The sequence below is a fragment of the Myotis brandtii genome, unplaced genomic scaffold (assembly GCF_000412655.1).
Source record: "Myotis brandtii unplaced genomic scaffold, ASM41265v1 scaffold136, whole genome shotgun sequence".
In the NCBI taxonomy this organism is placed as follows: Eukaryota; Metazoa; Chordata; class Mammalia; order Chiroptera; family Vespertilionidae; genus Myotis; species Myotis brandtii.
Window position 1 is genome coordinate 3237442 of NW_005354829.1, and position 21929 is coordinate 3259370.

The 21929-nt window shown below is 35.1% G+C and overlaps 1 protein-coding gene across 2 annotated transcripts in view; it reads left to right on the forward strand.

The window, feature by feature from the left end:
* The first annotated feature begins 10028 nt into the window (after positions 1 to 10028).
* FSTL5 (follistatin-like 5) overlaps positions 10029 to 21929 on the forward strand; it is a 592573-nt gene continuing 580672 nt past the window's right edge. For both annotated transcript variants that reach the window (XM_005860522.2, XM_014534995.1), the window contains exon 1: positions 10029 to 10781. The gene's annotated coding sequence lies outside the window, so the exon portion shown is untranslated. The remainder of the gene's footprint in view (positions 10782 to 21929) is intronic.

A 21929-nucleotide genomic window follows, 5' to 3' on the forward strand; every position in this document is an offset into this window, starting at 1 on the left:
GTGTTACAAAGGTTATATCCTTCTTTTGGATTGATTTCTTTATCATTATGTAATGTTCTTTGTCTATTATAGCCTTTATTTTAAAGCCTATTTTGTCTGATAATAAGTAATGCTACCCAACTTTTTTTCTGGACTTATAAAATTCAGTATATTCAATATAACTTTTATTAAGTATTGATTCTATACTGTGGGCCAGGTATGGGCTAAGATTAGAGATCCTATAATGAAATTTTTTGTGGAGCTTATAGTGTTGCAGACAGGATACATGCTTATATATATAGTTACACATAATGTAATAAAAGCAGTAATTCTAAGAAATTAAAGATGCATTGACCATAATGTTGAGGTGCATAATTAAGACTACAAAGAGTGGAATCAGTAAATCTTCCTGAAGCAAGTTACATTTAAGCTGTCCTACAAAGAACTAAAAAATTACAATGAAGTTTTGAGCTCTAACTATGATAGATGGAGGTGTGCTCAATAAGAAAAGGCACATAAAAGGAGAAGTTTTCAGTGTGGTAGATGGATTAAATTTGGGACATTGTTTGCTATAGATGCCTGTTAATTATTTTATTGCAATTGTATTATAATGGCTTAGGTTGGTCTTATTTGAGGTATTATATATTTATTTTTTGTGTATCTAATTATGAACGCCCTACTGTTTCAGACCTGATTTCTATTGCTGAAGGAATACTTGGAAAGAACCACCTAGAAAGAGGGTTGGTTCTTATTTTGGGTAAATGTGAGTAGGTGAAAATGAAATCCTTAACTGAAGGATAGTTAACCATTACAGAAAGTCTAGAAAAGAAGCTAACTCATTAGCTCTAGAGTAATGCATCTGGTCAGAATGGTAGAAAAGCTAACTTGGTTCAGGTCAATGCAGGGGAATCTTATTTTGCCAGTCTAATCTAAGCTTATTTTAGAGTGGGTTTTAAGAGGATGAGATTCATTTTACTAAATTCCAGGTACAGATGAAACCTAGGGAATATATAAGCCTCTCTATGAGGAGATCAGTTACATATTTCATTTAGGAAGCTAGAGAAATTAGCTAATATGTAACTAAGGTACATATATAACTATTCCAAAATCAACTTGGTTACTGATATTTATCAATGAGTTTAATCTGTGTATGCTGTGGTATCATACTAACAAACCTCAAATCTCAAAGGCCTAAAACAAATGTCAAATTTTAGTGGCTTAAAACCACCAAGGTTTATTTCTTGCTCATGCTCTATATCCATCATAAGTCAGTGTCACTTCTACTTATAATTCTTTGTACAAAAATGGGCACATGTCTACACTCACCCACTCTAGACCACAAAGTGTGATTCAAACACATTCACAGGAGGAAAATTGGAATTATGCAGAGTAGCATCAATGAATACAGAAGTATATTGTGAAATCCTAATACATTACATAGAATTGTTCTCAAGTTTCTATATGGGCATTGTTTGCTTTTATGAGTTTTATTTATTTAAAAAAATATTTTTATTGATTTCAGAGAGAAAGAAAGCGGGAGAGAGATACAGAAACATCAATGATGTGAGAATCATTGATCAGCTGCCTCCTGCATGCCCCCTACTGGGAATCAAGCCTGCAACCCAGGTATGTGCCCTTGACCAGAATGAAACCCAGGATCCTTCAGTCCGCAGGCCAACGCTCTATCCACTGAGCAAAACCGGCTAGGACTTACTAGTAAGTTTTAAATCATTTCTGTATAATCTTAATAAATATAGAAATGGACACTAATGGATTGAAACTGCAAGAAAAGTGTGTCTGTTTGGCCCCTAGCATATTTTTCCCCAGACCCTGCTAGTACCATTCTTCAGAACAAACTGGGACAGCTGCTTTGGCCCATATGCTCTGGAAAGATGTTACATACAAGGAAGGCTAAAAAGAACAAGGAAACATAAGTAATAATTGCTCACTTCACCAAACTTGTCCTTACTTCTCTTTCAGGATTATCATTTTCTACTTGTGATATTTCCCTACTAATTTTCACCTGTGATCTTTCATATATACTTCTAATATTGTTTATTTTGTGTTAATTATACCTATTATAAATTTAGTTATATAGTTATTAATTTATATGCTATATTACATATTACACATATTTATATTATATTTATATTACATATTACACAAACATACACAGATGCTGGACTTTAAAATCCAGATTTTTTCTTCATCCTTTCTCATTGTTGTGCCAAATGTCTAGCAAGTGCCTATGATATTTTTGCAAAATTACCTCTATATCTTGCCAGATATACAAATTATTTCCACTTCTAACAGTATATAATCTTATACAATATAATCTTTCTGAACTTGAGATTTATAGCCATATTCTCAATATCCTTATACATTCTACTCAAAGATTACCATGTAAAATGTTACTGTGTACTTCTTTTGAATGTAAAAACACAATTATTTTGACATTCCTGAAAAATTCATAAGTTTAAATTAAAAACTGAAATCAGCTAATCCAAAGAGTGATATACAGATTCTAAGAGACAATGTAAATTTTGAGAATGTTGAAATGTAAATATTATGTTACAAAAGTTTATAAGACTGAGTTCCATACCATATTTCTTTTCATGTATTTGATTAACACTTTAAATTCAACAGTACACATGAAAATTTTCCATCACAGATTTCTTTGTTATCATGTATTCAAATCATTGTTTTCAAACACAGAATTCTAGGATTTACACTGCTGTGCTATAATTTTCATATGCAGTACTAACATTGGCCAATAGATGTCCTAAGAGATCTCTTAAACACAAAAACTCTAAGAAGTAAAATTATCTGTTGAAGCATCAGGAAATTCTTATGCTTTATTTTCATAGTTCAATTACACTTGTGAAAAGGCACGTTTTTAGATTCCAAAGACTCTTAAGATTACCAAATAACAAATTACCTCCCCCAAACAGTGATTATTAAAATAATAGAAGAAAGACAAGAAAAAAAAATCCAGAATTGACTTAAAAAACTACAGTGAAAGCAGTGACACATCTAAACCACTTAAATTGATTATTTCTAATTTTAGTAAATTCAGCCAAAACTATAGTGTGTAAATATCATTCTAATGATAATCACAGAAAAAGAGAAGATTGACTTATAAAGAGTTTGCTTGAATAAGCTGATGCATTTAGGTTTTTCTGATTTTACTACAGTTCCTATCATTTTCTATAACATAGCTATTAGCAGAGAGTGCATTGCGTTCTACTAATGGAAACTAATTTACTATAGTTGTCTACTTCTAGATTTTTTAACATTAAGGTTTATTCATAGAAAAAATTACTCAGATATATTTGTTATATAAATCTGGGAAAATAGAACTAGATTGTTTTTTTATTTACTTTTAGTTCATACAAAATTTCCTCTAGATGTTATTTTTTCTTTTCTACTAAGGACCAAATGATTTTCTTGTAGTCTCATGTCTATCTATATCTGTCATCTTCCTAATGAAGCAATCTCAAATTGTACAGACAGGTGGCTACAGAAAAACACTTTTTATTTATTCAATTATACTTTCTACAAAAATATCTTCTTAATTCTTCATTTCATTTGAACCTCCCTTTTATAGAAAAACACATTTTGACACAATCCATAAGAGATGAGAATTCTGTGCATGGACATATTGATGGATGACAGCTTTTATTAAAAGCTTATTCACATTGTTTCCTGACTAAGAAAGAAATAGAAAATATTCTTTACCAAGCCAAACCAAAAAGGCAAAATATAGGTCTGGGGAAAATTCATAGTTTTATAACTTGGAAGAAGTATGTTTAAAAAGGAGTTATTAAAAGAAGAAGATAAAAGTGTATGGACTATTTTTTAAAATATATTTTTATTGACTTTAGATAGGAAGGGAGAGGGAGAGAGATAGTAACATCAATAATGAGAGAGAATCATTGATTGGCTGTCTCCTGTAGGCTGCACACTGGGGATCAAGCCTACAACTCAGGCATGTGCCCTGACCCAGAATGGACCTCCTGGTTCATAGGTCAGTGCTCAACCACTGAGCCACACCAGCTGGGCAAAGCCATGGAATATTGAAAATTAGATTAGATAACACAAAACTGAGTCTGGTAAATCTGTCTGTTAATGTTAATTTCCCTTAATAGGCTAGGTAAAATCTAGTTTTATTTTTTACTTCAATTTAGAATATAAAACTTAAAAAGTTAAGGATCCATGTTTATCATAAGAAAAAAATGTTAGATTAGTAGGTCTTCCACACTCTGTACTACATTTTTTTGTACTACTTTTCATTATAGTCTACAGTATTCCTGTGAATAGCCATCAGGGTTTACTTTTTAATCCAAATTCAGAATTTCAATTTGATTCCAAATTATTGATGATAATTATTGACAACAATGAACCCCAGAGTATTGATGATATGAGCAAAACTGTTCCTTAAAACCCAACCTAGATTGTTCTATTTAATGCTGTAGGATTTAGCTTTCCAGTTAAATAGCATTTCCTGAAACACGTTCTATTGTTTCTGTATTTTTTTAAAATATATTTTTATTGATTTCAGAGAGGGAGAGAGAGAGAGATAGAAACATCAATGATGAGAGAGATCATTGCTTGGCTGCCTCCTGCACGCCCCCTATTGGGGATCGAGCCTGCAACCCTGGGCATGTGCCCTCGGCTGGAATCGAACCTGGGACCCTTTGGTCTGCAGGCAGATGCTCTATCCACCAAGCCAAACCAGCTAGGGCAATCGTTTCTGCATTTAATGTTATCTCCATACAGATATACGTCAACCAGTTTCTTGAACCAATAACTTTTATCATGTTATACACTTGCCCAGGTTCTTGTGGAATTTGAAAAGCCTATTTGCACAGCAGGAACTAAACAGTTCATGTGTCCATTGATCTGAGAATTTGATGGAGAGGATAAAGAATTATATGCAAGTTTTAGCATGTTATTTCTGAAAAAGACTGTAGGTCCATTATGAAATGTACTATTTTGATGGTGTATTCATGAGTTAAAATTGTAAAAAAAAAATCTCCCTTAGTGTGTCTCCCTGTGTAATAAATATTAGAAAGAAAAGTAGACTTTCATATTACTGGTGAAAAATGTCACCATTTCTTATTCAAAACTAACACATTACCTACACTATGATAGACAGTGGAGACAAAAAATAAACATAATCTTATTGTTCAACATATATTAAGAGATTTTAAAATTTAACAGTCTCATAAAAACTGTGGTTTATTGCAAATAACAGACAAAAACACCGTGTGTGTGTGTGTGTGTGTGTGTGTGTGTGTGTGTGTGTGAGAGAGAGAGAGAGAGAGAGAGAGAGAGAGAGAGAGAGAGAGAAACTTAATAGTATTCTTCAGTCTGTAGCTTTACATATTAGTATTTAGGTTTTGACTCATATCCTAAACCTTATGTCCATATTTTAAAGAAAACATTTGAAAGTCCTCTTTAGTGAATGCTTCTCTCCTGATCCCACTCCCACTGCCATACACACAAAGTGCATTTAAGATCACAATTCTGGGTTAGCTAAGAAATTTAGACTTACTAGTAAATGCAGTGCATCAGAATTCCACTCAATAATATAATACTGCACATAAATATTCCATGACATGGCAGACATATCATTAATAAATGTTTTATTAATAGAATATTAAAATAAAAGATCGGTAAAGAGAAAGGCCCTGAGGAAGCAAGAGTTAGAAAGGAAGAAGGAAAGAAATGATGGAAGTAAGAAAGTAAAACAAAAGAGGAAGTTAAAGAGAGGAAAATATATACTCAAGTATCAAATATTCTAAAAATTTTGTAAAACTTTGTGTATTTAGCATTTGGAATTGCCATTAAAAACCTAAAAAAAGCAAGAACATAAATTATTTTCAGAAATTATTTTTTTTCATGAGAACTAATTGTTAAATGAAGCATTCACTCTTTAAAAACACTATGTTCAGTATATGTCATGAGAAAGCAAATCATATAGAAGAAGCTCATTTGCAGGAGTTGAGATCTCTAACAGACATATTCTGTGCTTATATTGTAATTGTTTTTGCTCCTTTTAATTAAGGAAGGGTTGGTCATTTATGGCTATGACTTTTTCCCTGTTCTGCTTTATTTTAATCTTTCAAAATTAAGAATGAAAATTTCCTTAAAAATGTAGTGAATATTTGCTTTTAAAAGTAATCATGTTCTGAATTTGCAGCAAACCTTCTCATAATTGACTTAAAAAATTAACGAAGTATACCCTGTTATTATCTTTGGAGTAATTCTAATTACTCATGTACTACAAATACATTATAATAATTATTATTTGAAAGGAGCTTGTAAAATCTGATGCCACTACAGGAGTCCAAATATAGAGAATTGGAAGGAAATATGATTAAAAGCTAAATCTTTCATACAAGTATAAGTAAACACATTCAAGACAGTAACACAATGATCTTTATAATTTCTATCTATTACATTTTAAGATGTTCATGTAAGTTACCTAAATTAAAATCCTTAAGTAGATGTTGGTTATTCACTTTAAACATATTTTCCTTGAGTATATTTACTTAATATTTTTGTCATCTTTCCAGTGGCAATTTACAACTAAAAATCCATTTAATCACTTTCTGCATGCCTTACATTTTATTGTTACTTTACAATTACTTTAAATATCCCAAACAGTAATTAAATGTATGAGACGATTAAAATATTGCTTATATAAAAACAAGTAAATACTGGAACAGACTCATTCAGTCATCTCTTAATTTCATTCTGGGTAGATAAAATTTATTTTTTGACCTCATTAACCTATTCCTTGGTACTAGTCATTGGTCCCCTTTCCACACTTCCCAAACTACTTGCCCTCAGGTACCGTTTTCACAGTCTTAGTAACAGATGCCAACTTATTGCACCTTAGGGGAATGTTCTTAAAATCTTTCATTCTAATATACAATTTTCTGAAGTTTTCTAGTTCTAATATATAGTAACAGAATGATATAAAAGTAAGGGACTTTAGAGATAATTTAGTACAGTCCTCAAGAGCCAATTAGGACAGAACAAAGCCTGAATCCCCTAGGAAGGTGCAGTTGTCCCAATACCTTTCTGAATGTGTGCATCTTCATGAATGTATCACACATAGTTCTATTGCTTTTCTTTTTTGTAATCTAAAATTTTTATTGTTTAAATTATTACATGAGTCTCCTTTTCCCCCCATTGACTTCTCTTAGTACAGTCCTCAAGAGCCAATTAGGACAGAACAAAGCCTGAATCCCCTAGGAAGGTGCAGTTGTCCCAATACCTTTCTGAATGTGTGCATCTTCATGAATGTATCACACATAGTTCTATTGCTTTTCTTTTTTGTAATCTAAAATTTTTATTGTTTAAATTATTACATGAGTCTCCTTTTCCCCCCATTGACTTCTCCCCTCCCCTCTTACCCCCCAGCCAGTTTATGTTGTTCATTATATTCCACAGGTGAGTGAGATCATGTGATATTTACCTTTCTCTGACTGGATTATTTCACTTAGCATAATGCTTTCCAGTTCCTCCATGCTGTTGTAAATGGTAAGAGTTCTTTCTTTTTTACAGCAGCGTGGTATTCCATTGTGTAGATGTACCACAGTTTTCTAATCCACTCATCTGCTGATGGGCACTTAGGCTGTTTCCAAATCTTAGCTATTGTAAATTGTGCTGCTATGAACATAGGGGTGCATACACTATCCTTTCTGATTGGTGTTTCTGTTTTCTTGGGATATATTCCTAGAAATTGAGGAAATTCCATATTGTTTTCCACGGTGGCTGCACCAGTCTGCATTCCCACCAGCAGTGCAAGAGGATTTCTTTTTCTCCGCATCCTCTCCAGCACTCGTTTGTTGATTTGTTGATGATAGCCATTCTGACAGGTGTGAGATGCTGTTTTGATTTGCATCTCTCAAATGATTAGTGACTTTGAGCATGTTTTCATATGGCTTTTGGCCTTCTGTATGTCCTCTTTTGAAAAGTGTCTATTTAGGTCCTTTGCCCCTTTTTTGATTGGATTGTTTATCTTCCTTTTGTTAAGTTGTATTAGTTCCCTATTTTCTTTGTCTTTTTTTTCATCTCTCTCTCTCTTAGAGATGAGAAAATGTTTTGTTTTTTTTAATTTCCATATTTGAAGCATAGTAATGTTTTCAGTTTCATCCCCTTAGGCTTTTGAATAATATTATGCCTGCTTTAATTGAAACCATAGCCCCAAACAATATGATCAATGAAGTGAACTGCATATTGGTGTCTATTAAACAACATATGACACAGACTTTGGTAGAATTTTATAAGAATTTTTGTAACACGCTCTATATATTTCTACCTTGAACTTTTAAGTCTTTGCTGACATTTTGGCATGTTGTCATTAAGCAGAACAAAAGATGCCATGTGACATTTCCAAAAGAAGCATAAGATATGTGCTTTGATCAGCCTAAGTACTGGTTATACAGTTGGCTCTATTGTTATTATAACTGCAGAAGGACCGTCTGCCTCTAAAAGTCAGTTTTCATGCCCTACCCTGGTGTCTGAAATCAGTATTAGAATCACTTGGGGTATTGAGGAGCTTTTCGAATGTGTATGTGTGTGTACATCTATGTAATAAGCAGAGCAGAAAGGCATGGCACTTATCATTTACACATTTACATAAAATCAATAGTTGTCAGAGAAAATCAAACATTGCAAATTACCTGGATGTAATATGGCCTAGACGTGTTGGAGTGATGAACCCAGAAAATTTAATATTTGGGAAAGAAATGGACAAATTCTATAAGAAAGCTGAAAAGAAAGGTTTATGTAGAAAATTGATGTAATGAGAGAAGAGAAAATTCCCTCAAAAGCAAAAATACTTTCCCCCCCTCAATTTTGCTCCTATTTAACTGAATCTTAAGAAAAAAATTGGATATATATGCCCACAAAGCAGATCTACTTCCTCAAACAATTTTTTGAACACTGCAGAACATCAAATTTATTAATTATTTTCCTCACAGGAAAAATAAACAAGTGTATTCATTTCAACAGAGTCCCTAAAAACTCATGAGTAGATCCAGTGCAAAATTATATTACTCTCCAGGAATATAGCACCTATCAGTATGAATGCATTTTGATGGAAAACAATGTATTGAATGCTATAAAAATTCTTGAATAAACTTTTTAATGAAAGAAGTTTTAACCAATTTGGTAAAATTTAGGCTTAATTTTAATTGCTCCCCCCCCCCTTTTTTTATACAAGTAAGTCCTGATGGCTGTAGGTGGGACTTGGGGATATGTGAATAATAAGCCTTTTGGATAGTTGGCCAGTTCGGTTCGCTGTTTGTTTACAAGTTCAAGCAGTCAGGAAAGCAGTCAGGAATCAGCTGGCATGGCATCCCCTCTTTCCTTGCTGTCAAGGCCCTTCAAGCCTCACTGGGATAAGAAACCTCACATATACTGAGAGGATTGCTAAAGGCTATGAATTGCTTCCGGCATACCCCATCTTTCATAGAACAATTTGATATATTAGACATAATAAATATTGCATAACCGTCAGGATTTTGGCAGTGGAAGGGGAAGCTGAGAACTTTCACTGTTTTCATTACTAAATGATTTTTATTTTTAACCCTGTAATCTCCAACTCCATTTAGCTCGACGATACAGTTAAACCATGAGAATAAAGAGGGAGAGTGTTGACATTTTACAGGAAAATACATGAAGTCTGATCTATATTATGCAGCCCTCATAGCAAACACTAAGAGAAGATTCTGTTTACGAATGATGATAAGCACTGCCAGCTTTCTCATTTTCTCCTGGTGCTCAAAGCATGTTTTTCTCCAGAACAAGTTTCTGCTGCAGCGACTCCCTCTAGCAGTTCCGTGAACCGAGGAAAAGGGAACGGAACACCAAACACATCCTTCCCAGTAAACAAATGGAGGGAAAAGCAGGAAAGTTTGACCACGAAGATCAAAAGGATCAGGGGACTGTTTTGGAGTGGCTGAACAGATTCATTCTGTTCCCCAGTCGCTTCCCACCCCCGCCCAGCCTCTCCTCTCCCGGCGGCACCGCCTCCTCCCTCCTCGCCTCCTCCTACGGGAGCTGCTGTGCCCGCGGAGGGCTTCGGATGCTCGGACCGGCAGTCCCAGGGAAAGCAGAGGCTGTTGCGACACCGAAAGCATTCAGTTTCTTCAGGACTGCTTGTGAATGGCGCGTGAAGTCCAATGATGCCCACGCTGATCAGAAGTCTGGAATTTCTCGCCCGGAATGCCTCAGCTGACCCCAGCAGAAGCCAAGTCACAGGGGTGGCCCCGCACCTCTCCCTGAGTTGATATGCAAAATAGTTACGTCAGCTGTGGGGGCGGGGCACGCCTGGTTGAGTGGCAGCAGCTCTTGCTTAGGGAGGAGGTGCTAGAATCAGCCTGGTTCAGTGACTGAGACAAACCTGGAGGTGAGAGGAACTGGTGCTGTCCGCTGTGCTGGGGGTGCTGAACCTGGGACGCGAGCAGACCAGTTGCTCAGGCATCTCGAGGCAACGCCCTCTTGCACCCTCTGTGCCCTGCCGGACCGCTTCGCCAGCAGGACTATATCAACTTGACAAAGGAGTGTGGTAGCGGACGTGGGAGAGAGTCCTCTCTTTGCCACCTGGGCGCTCATTCAGGCGTGACTTTGGAGATTTCTATAGTTTTAGACCAAACTATTTTCATCTTTTCCCAGCTAAGAGGATCTTTTTAGTTTTTTTTAATTATTATTTTTATTGTGATTTCTATTTCCACACCTTTTAGGGATCTTTCTGGGAGACTTTTTTTGACTGTTAAAATAAGGTAAGTAAAATATTGTCATAAATTATTATAAAGGGGGGGCGTTCAGACTGCCATACAAAATTTAAAAGCAAATTACGATTATTTTTACAATTTGAAATGGTACTTTTGGCAATGATTGCAATAATTACTTAAATGATTTTTATCATTATTATTAAAAGAACATCTATTGGTAATTATGCACTGGATTCTAGAGGGGAAATTGAGGGCTTTGCTTTTTGTGTGAAGTTAATGTCATCATGTTACATCCTGCTTTATAAATATAAACATTTGTAGAGCAACACTTCCAGCATGGCTCAAGGAACAGGAACAATTCAATGCAAGCCCCCAAATATGTTAATAAATTACAGTAAATAAATCAACCAACAAGTTGTTTAAAACAAATGTATTCTTAAAGACATATGTGAGTGGACTAATTTCTGATTTATTAATATTACCTCTGGTATCTAAAGCATAGACTACAAAGTGCAGAGCTCTCTTAACGTGTTTGGAGGGGAGATGCTAGGAATAGGAGCATTTATACCATGCTGGGCTTATTTAGATGTATTGTTATGCAGCAGATCCAAATAAAACTTGTGAAACTCAGTCTCTGAAAATGCTATACCCCAAGGTCATGTGCATTTCCAAGTTGGGGGCTGTTTGTTCTGCTGTTGACTAGTAAATGTCATCCCCTCCCACCCCCTCAGGTTAGAGTTGGATGTAAATGGGAAGCTCTGATTTAATAATACAGTTTTAGCTTGTATTATAGTTGCTATTGCTGTTGGTAATTGAATGGAACTCAGAAGTGTGGGTTGAGAAAATGTCTCACTATTTCAGCAATGTTTAACCTCTTGCATGCTTAACAGAGAGCTTTTCTCTACTTAGAAGATTTTCTTTTGAAGCTATTTTCCTTTTGTCAATTGGCAGTGTGTTTTGAGTGTATTTGGAGAAAGACTTCAGTACAGAAAACTACCAAATAGTACTTCTCACAGTGAATGATTATTAAATGATAGAAGTTAGCTGGTGCTGTGTGTTTTTCATTACTGTTCAGACTTTGAAACACATGATGGCTTGTTTGATAGATAGAATTATGATCTTTCATTTATGACATTTAGTACATCAGATTAAGTGTAAATGATGGCTGGGAAATGATTGGGGTAGGGGTTTCTTTGCGTTTCATGGGAGAGAGTTCACGTTGCAACCAGTGTGCTATATTTATAGGAATGGGTAAAATAAAAGCTGTTGCAGAGTTAGTAATTATTGCTTAACTGACTAAGGCAGTTTCAGCAATTAAAGATTACACTGAGTTTAAGTATTTTTATATTTTTAATTATAAAAATTTCTACTCTAGTTGCATTATACTTACAGGGATGAACTTTAGCTTTAGAGTTTATAATTTAAAATAATTCCTCTGGGTAGAGATTTTTTATTTTATTTACAGCACAGTCCTACACAAGAATGATTTTTACAAGGAATGAATATTATTGCAAACACTAGAGGTCAAATGTAAATCCCTTTAAGGTTTTTTCATGTTTTGCCCTAAGCAGATGTTCTTTGTAGGATTTATGCCAGTCATGTGATCTTACATTAAATATTGCTACAAATTTTTAAAAACAAGGCAGGTAGAGGAGCAAAACAGGGTATGTGAAACACTGAGCCATGAAGCTGATACCAAACAGACTTCTATAAATTTATGTAGCATCATTTTTCTGTACATTTTTCATTTTGTCTTTAAAACTAATTATCTTGGTATATATATTTAGACTGTGGAATTTCAAACAGAATCGTGGCTTCTTTTAATTTTAGTTTTATTTTCTTATATTGAAACATCAACGTATATTTTACTTTGTAACTTACTTGAAAGGCAGTAACACACACACACACACACACACACACACACACACACACACACGCGCGCACACACTATGTTCACCCAACTGTATGAGTATCTCATTGACTTCTTTTTGCATAAAGTTTTCCAAGATGTATGTCTTTGTTTGAGTATGAATGGTTATCTTGAACAACCAATACCTGGAATTCTTTCAAATGAAGTTTCATATTGTCAGAGTTTGATGCTTAAATGCTGAAAGCAAAATATTTGACTGGCAATAATGAAATCAGCCAAAGGTAGATTCAATTAAATTGAATTTTTTAACATATTTGGCCTTTGTATCTTATTTCTGAAGAGATAAAATTAGTTTACCATAATTAGCCCAAATTTAACATATAGGAAATACTCTTTGGAAACAGCATATGATTCCTACTGTAAACAAATAAAATTACCATCTTTGAAGACACCTATGAAATATATTCAAATATGGCCCTTCATTAGTTCTTTGTGCCACAAAAATGACCATGTTTTGGAGTTATAAGCTGTCCATGTAAAATTCAAAGGAATGTTCAATCCAGTAATGGATAGCCTGCTAAAGCACTAATCCATTTCCTTACATAGGCACTGCAAGTGTATATAGCACTTTTTACTTCAAGATGATGAACTTTTACAAAGTGCATAGAAAAATTACTGAAATAATTCAATTATGTTATATGACATGCTCAAGTTGTATTTCTTAGTTGTTTCTCAGTTTCTTAAAGCACATTGAGCTAGACAAAAGTAAAATTAAAAAATATGGCTGGACAGATGTCTTTCTTTCTTACAAATAAGATAACTGTGTTTGGTGGGATTTAATCTAAAGTTGAAACAGTTTGGGTTATAAGTTATCAAGGCTATATATTTATTTCTTTTTTATGTACTAACATGTACAATAGAGAAATACAGAAAATAATAATAAGCCTAAAATATGCTAAAAAGTTTGAGTGAATTGACTTTTTAAAAGTAACATTAAATTACATTCAGGAAATTATGCAAATAATAGTTTATTGACAATTTTCTTTCCTTAATGCTCATTTATCAATGCGACCAAAGACCCTGAATAGTAGGTTCCTATTCGTTGTTCATATTTGCTCAAAATCACCATACTAACTTTAATATTTTTATTACTTAATATATTACCAAGTTCAAAAGACCCTTATGAATAAATAGGCTAGAAAAAAGCACTTCCTGTTGTTATTATCATTGTAATAGCTCTTTGAACAATTATCCTTTGCCAAACAGACTTAATCACTTCTGCTTCAACACCTCCACTGTCCTTTGGGTATAGTCTACTTGAGGTGAGCTGTAGAATCCCTAGTGGAATATATTAACTTTTCCATCAAATAGGTCACCACAACAAAACAATTAATCCCTTTGAGCTTTAATCACCTTGATATCAAGGAAGTTAATATTATGGTAATGGATGAGATAGTGTTTTTGGTAAATTCAGAATTCCAGGATTCCAGTAGGTTTTCTGAAAGAGGAATTAAACAATAGTATAAGCATGAAGGTGTATGCATGTGTGAGTATAATTTTGGTAGATTCTCCTCTACCAATAACATGCAATGAGAATGATGTGGAATATTTAACTTCAACAATTGCTGCTTAATATAACAATAATTTACATAATAAGCTATCATGCAATATATACATTTTAGTAGCAAATATGTCATCAAATTATTGTTATTTTTTATTTAGGCTAGTATGCTTGGGCGTGCACAATCTTTTGGCATGAAAGTATCATTCAGGAGCTCTCATGCTGATTAACAAGGGAAGGGGCAATTAGAAATGAAAATTTGCCAGGAATTAGAAAGAAAATAGATGTGTACATAACAAAGAGTTTAGAGTACTACACTGATTCTGAGAAAATATGAATTCTGAAAGTTTTTCTCTAAAAAAGACATTTCAGGTTTACTTCCTAAACCTCTTTGGGTAATAAGCCATATAACTTCTAAGGGACAAAGCCTGGATATTTCTATACCTAAAACATTTTTATTTTGAAGAAGAACAGCTTAACTCTGAACTCTCTTTATTTAAAACCAAGTAATTAATATTAATTTAATGTAAGTTTTGATATCAAATTATGTAAATCTCTAAAGCAAAGTGGTTGCTCAGTGAGTTCATTTGAATGTCAATACAGAGAATATTTTTCCCACTCATAACTAGTTCTTAGCATTGCCAGCAATTCTCAAGCACAATGCAAAAGATTTGAAAATACTTTTTAATTAAGTTTTATTTATATATGTTCATTGTAATTGACAGTTAAGAGAAAGTTACTTTAGTGATATATTTTCTCTGTGTATCACCAAGGTAGTAATTAAAATATTCGTACAATTTAAACATACAAACCTGAACTATGTTCCCCAAAGATGATGATGAAATGGTTGGACCACTTCCGCGGAACACATTACAGTGTTTTAATGACCACCAGGGACTTATTTTTCCTAATTTCTAAAACCCCAAAAGTGAAGGTTCTTGCTCTCATGCAGAGACAAATGCCCCCTTGCACTCTATGGTAATGTGGCCCTTTTTCTCAAAGCCACCATAATTGCTGTGACCTTGGTGTCAACCAGACTCTGCACTGCCTCATTGAGGTTTCAGAAGGTGGTCCCATTCAACTTTCTAAAGAAAGAGAGTCAGTGCATTGTTACTATTAAACACGTTTGAGGTTTCATGATAGAATACTATAGATATTTAAGCATAAGGTCTTTGAGTGTTGATTTGCTTATACATTTAAGACGAGGAAGAAAACAGAAAAAAATCCCATCCAAAGTATTACTATTTATTCATATTAGGCCATTTCATCCATATTAAGTCATTTAACATTTACATAACCATGTAAAATTAATATTATCTTCATTTTAGATATAAGAAAACAGAAACTCGGATCAAAGCTCTCCACCTCTCTAGCCCATGGTCACACAACCAGGAATAGGTGAATTAATCAATTAAACCAGGTTCAATCCTCTTTAACCTACACTGCTCTAGAACCTCTGTTTAGGTCAAATAGTCAATTGTGTGTGTCTTAAAACTTTATTTTTGGTGATACTATTTTTACTAAATGTGAATATTCCCAAATCTTTTCCTTAATTATTGTTGTATTAAAATTATTTAATAGCATATATTCTTTAGAGTGCATAATTCCAAAGTTTTAAGACATTTTTCCACCCTAGCAGGTTTGGCTTAGTGGATAGAGCATAGACCTGCAGACTGATGGGTCCTGAGTTCAATTCAGGTCAAGGGCGCATATCTCGGTTTGCCAGTTCTCGAGCCCCAATCCTGGTTGGGGCATGTTCAGGAGGCAACCAATCAATGCGTCGCTCTCACATCAATGTTCCTCTCTCTACTCTGGTGAGGAGTAACAAAAAAAGAAGAAAAAGTTTTTCCTCCGTATTTAATGTTAGAGAGGTGTTAATTTATTTGATCTCATAGGCCAGCGGTTCTCAACCTGTGGGTCGCGACCCCTTTGGGGGTTGAACGACTCTTTCACAGGGGTCGCCTAAAACCATCGGAAAACACATATATAATTACATATTGTTTTTGTGATTAATAACTATGCTTTAATTATGTTCAATTTGTAACAATGAAATTGGGGATCACCACAACATGAGGAACTGTATTAAAGGGTCACGGCATTAGGAAGGTTGAGAACCACTGTCATAGGCTATTCAAAATATTAGCAACAGACAGTATTTATCTTTGTATTTCAAATAGAATGAAAAACAATATAATAGAGTAGTTAAAGTGTCTTAAGAGTTTTATGTGTTTGTTTTCGTATAGTATTTAGTCTGACTGAGTAGAACAGATGAGCCCTGGTGGCAGTAATTATAACACAGCTCCTGGGTGAGCCACAGAGTTGCATCACATCCCCTAGTGAATCCTCATTATCCAAGTTTTGGGTTGTCCTTATTAAATGGATCCCAAAGGACATAGAAAAGTTTGATTTGTGGAGAAAGTTTATAAGGCTTTTATTAACAGGGTGTCCCCCCTAAATGTATATGCACTTTGAATGATTATAAAGTCAGCTTTTATTGACATACAGTTTATTGTGATAATTGAGTTATCAGTTGTTAAAATGTATACTCATTTTTGGGGCACCCTATATTTTATATTTTGGTTAGCAATACTCTGTTTTTACTTTTGAAATGAACTCTGATATAAACATTTTTTATTGAATTTATTGGGGTGACACTGGTTAACAGTTATATAGGTTTCAGGTGAACAGTTCTACAACACATCATCTATATTGTGTGTTGACCACCCCAAGTCGTTTCCTTCCATCACCATTTATCCCCTCTATACCCTCCTCCAACTCCTGTGACCCCTTTCATCCCCAGCAAGCACCTCACTGTTGTCTTTGTCTATGAGTTTGAGTTTTTCCTCTCTCTTTTTTTCTTTTTTTACAATATATTTTTCTGATATATCTCCTATGGCAAGGGGAACAAAAGGAAAAATAAACAAATGGGACTACATCAAACTAAAAAGCTTCTGCACAGCAAAAGAAACCATCAACAAAATGAAAAGGGAACTCACTGTATGGGAGAGCATATTATTCACCAATGATACATCTAAGAAGGTGTTAATATCCAAAATTTACAAAGAACTTATAAAAACGAAATAAAAAAAATCCCAACAAACAATCCAATTAAAAAACGGGCAAAGGACCTAAGCAGACACTTCTCCAAAGTGGTATAAACATTTTTAATCTTGAATTTTCTGCACCACTTTGTATACATTTCATTTAACTCAGAGTTCCTCATTCTCTGTGGAGCCCTGCAGGAAGTCCATTCACTCCAACAGCTACAATTACTCTCTCTTCACAAATATCTTCCAATTCTATAGCTCTGGCCCAGATTTGAACTCCATTAATGTATTTACAAAGGTCTGCTAGACATTTTAACTCTGATTTGATGGTGATAGCACAAACTCCATGAATTCATCTTATCCCTGACATGGCCCCCAATTCTAATTTTTCTGCCCATCATTTTATGACAGACTCTTTTTTATTTACCCAGGTCTAAAAATTCATAGGTGTTTGAAACCCTCATCATGCTTACTATACTATATATAATAAGTCCCAAAGTTCTGACATTCATCCCTTTATAATGTCGCTTTAGCTAATTCGTTATTTCTATACTCTTCTCCTAGAAGTTTACCTTGACTCCGACTGTTCTAGCACAGCCAGAATTATTTCCACATTCTCTACATTGATCTCCCTAGCTCTTGTTTCTTCTGCTGTAATAATAAATGATAATAATAGCCACTAAAGTTTTGGTGATTCATAATATGCCATGAAAGGTGTTCAGTATGTATAAACATTATTTTGTTTTATTTGCACAGCACCTTATGAGGTTGAGAGACCAAATCTTAAGAGTTATGTTGCCCACAGAGCTGGGACTCAGACCAAGCTCTGTCTGAAACCAGCTGCATGATCATAATTATTATGCTCTGCTGATACAGACTTCGAACCTCTTGTAAATTCCTCTTGATTAAAGTAAGCTTTCAAATGTCACTGTGTTCAGAAATCATCAGAGGCTCTTTAATTTTTACTGTAAGTTGAAATTCTCTGCTTGTTCTTAAGATCATTCTAATTGATCCTACACCTTGCAAATAATCAATCTGATTTTTAAATTTCTCATTTGTGCAATGCACAAAAGTAAAACACAGATGGGTCAAAATATTAAGTATGATTCGTCCTTTCTATACAAACACAATGCCCTATCTGGACTGTCATGTCTGCAAGAATTCGGCCTACGCTCCACTCCTCTGTGTCCCGCCATGTTTTCTCATAGTATAAGATCACAATGTGCTCATATGTACTTTTCAGAGTCTATATTTTTGTTTCAATAAATGGTATGTCAGTGTCATTGTGGACAACACTAAAATGTCCATTCTTTACATGTATCTATTTCTTTTTTATTATTGCATAAGAAACAGTGTAACTTTAGTGGCTTAAACATTTATTAGCTCATAATTTTCATGGATCACAAGTCTGGATACAGATTAGCTAGGTCCTCTGCTCAGGATCTAACATCAATTTTCAGCCAGTGCTGGGATCTTCTTTGAGACTCAAGGTCCTCCAAGATCACTGGCTTTTGGCAGGATGTCTTTCTTTGCAGCCCAGAATTCATGGAAGAATGTTTCTTCAAGGTCAGATAATAATCTCACTGACTCCTTCAGTTTCTGACCTCTAGATCAGCCTCTGAAAGACTCACCTCATTAGGTCAAGTCCAGTTCAGATAAGCTCCTTTTGAATGTACATAAAGTCAACTGATTTGGAACCTTAATTATATCTTAAAATCTCTCCTCTTTATTATACAACATTACATAACCACAAGAGCAGTATTACATCACCTAGTAGTAATATTCTATTGGTCAAAGGAAAGTTAAAGGGTCTGCCTACAGATAAGGTAAGTGTGGGTCACTGAGATTCATGTTAGAATTCTGCCTGCGTACCTGGTTCAAATTCTACTTGAACCTCAGAGTCTGTCTTCACTGCTATAGTGCCAATGAGCTCATTTCTTTCCTCTGTAGCATTAATGACCTGAACTATGCAGTGGACAAACTGGATTTTTAAAAATGTGTCTTAGGCTGTTTTTCCTAATTAATCTTAAACTCCTTTTAAAGGAAAAGGCCTAGGAATTCCTTTCTTGCATACAAAACTTTGCGATTTAGAATTTATTCACATACATATTATTTAATTCTCATTGAAGTTTATTATTATTTTTTGTTTGCTTCTATCATGCAGTGTGTTATACATGTAAGAATTTAGTAGATATGTGCTTGTGGATTGATTAATGTTTCTAGATTTTTGATTTTGTTAATCTATTCAGATTTTACTTTTTTTTTTTTTTGGTTTCTGACTAATTGCAAACCATGCAAAGGAATTTTATTATCTTACTAGTGGCCCAGTGCATGAAATTTGTGCACATTAAAAGGGAATTAATTAGAGGAAATACTTTAATATTGCTATTTGCCCTTTCTCTATAATAGAAATGTCAGAGATGAAAGATAATTAATAAAATCTATATGAAAATCTACCTCCTGACAGAGTCTGGGGTGTGCTGCAGGATCCAAAGTCAAGTCCCCGTCCACCTGCACGTGCCTTGAAATCACCTGAGACCCAGGCCCGGCTGGCCCCATCCCCTTTGGGCGAGATCCAGACCCGGCTGGCCCCACCCCCGTCAAGCCCTGCCATGCGGGGGGCACAGCCTCAGGTCCCCTGGCCCAGTGCTGTGATGGGGGGCGTGGCCTCGAGTCCCCCAGCCTGGGGTGGAGGTGTGGCCTGAGGTCCCCCATCAAGCCCCACCAGGTGAGGGCACGGCCTGAGGTCCCCCGTCAAGCCCTGCTGGGCAGGGGTGCAGGGGGCACAGCCTCAGGTCCCCTGGCCTAGTGCTGTGATGGGGGCGCGGCCTCAAGTCCCCCAGCCTGGGGTGGGGGTGCAGCCTGAGGTCCCCCGTCAAGCCCTGCTGGGCAGGGGGGTGTAGCGTGAGGTCCTCCGTCAAGCCCCACTGGGTGGGGGTGCAGCCTCAGGTCTCCCACCCCGGCGCCATACATCTTCAGGGCTCTGTTGATCACTCATTATGGCTCGTTACAGGAACCCAGCTTCTGCTGTGGGTGCAGCCATCTTGTGTTTCGGGAACCCAGCATCTACTGTGGGCACAGCCATCTTGTGATGGTGTTAGGGTTAATTTGCATATTACCTCTTTATTATATAGGAGGATTTCATGCAACATGGAATATTTTCATGCAAATCAGGAATTTATACTTAATGTTATGCTTTATAAATGATAAAGAAGTTATACAGAAGGTGACATGTTATTTATTTTTACTATTTAGAAAGCACATGAAATTTATTTTATATTTACTTTGAAAGAAAAACTTCACATTTTAAAAGAATGTCATCTTCAAAAGAAGATTACATATATAATAATAATAATTTTGTTCTTGTTTATTTAAAACCTGAAAAACTTAACAAATGTATAAATTCAAATTTTCATTTTAATGAACAATATTTAAAATTATTAAGTTCTTATTTATTATAAAATAGAGTATTAATTCAATAAGTATTAAGTACCTTCTATGCTGCAGGTGCCCTATTAGGTGATGGGGGTTGAGCAGTAATGATAGACAATGTTACCTCTCTGTTCTTTCTATGTGAAAAGACAGACAATAAACAATCAATAAAGCAAAGGGTAATGTCTGACATTGATATGTGTTATGATGAAAAGTAGAACAGGTAAAGAATTACTAAAGGATAAGAGTGCTACTAAAGAGTCAGGTTATACCCTGGCAGGTTTGGCTCAGTGGATAGAGCGTCAGCCTGTAGACTCAAGGGTCCCAGGTTCAATTTCGGTCAAGGGCATGTACCTTGGTTGCAGGCACATACCCAGTGGGGAGTGTGCAGGAGGCAGTTGATCCATGTTTCTCTCTCATCGATGTTTCTGACTCTCTATCATTCTCCCTTCCTTTCTGTAAAAAATCAATAAAATATATATTTTTTTTAAAAAGAAGGAGCAATATTAAATTCAGTATCCAAAATGAAGAATTAAAAAAAAAAAGTCAGATTATCTTAGGTGCCAACTTTGTCATTCTGAAGGACCCATTAAGTAATTTCTGATAAGTTAACATTACTTATGGCTATTGAGAATAATGCTGCAATAAACATGGGAATGAAAATATCTCTTTGAGATTCTGCCTCGATTCTTTTAGATATATAGCCAGAAGTGGGATTGATTGGTCATACAGTAGTTTTCTTTGTATTTTTTTAAGGAACATTCATACTGTTTTCTACAGTGACTGTATCAATTTACATTTTTATCAACACAGCACTAGGGATCCAATTTTCCTACATTCTCAGCAACACATTATCTTTTTTTTAATGATAGCCATCCTCACAGGTGTGAGTTAACATCTCAGTGTGGTTTTGCTTTGCATTTCACTTATGATTAGTAATGTTGAGCAACTTTTCATATACCTCTTGGCCATCTGTATGTGTTGTTTAGAGTAATTTTCTTTTTTTTTTAATTATTGGCAAAAATGGAAAGGCTTCCATCATGACAAAAGATGATTAGTTGTGATTTTCTCATTAAAGAATATTAGCTTCCCTCTTTTAAAAAAATATATTTTGTTGCCCTAGCCCAGTGGTCGGCAAACTGCGGCTCACGAGCCACATGGGGCTCTTTGGCCCCTTGAGTGTGGCTCTTCCACAGAATACCACGTGTGGGCGCGCATGTACAGTGCGATTGAAACTTTGTGGCCCATGTGCAGAAGTCGGTATTTTGTGGAAGAGCCACACTCAA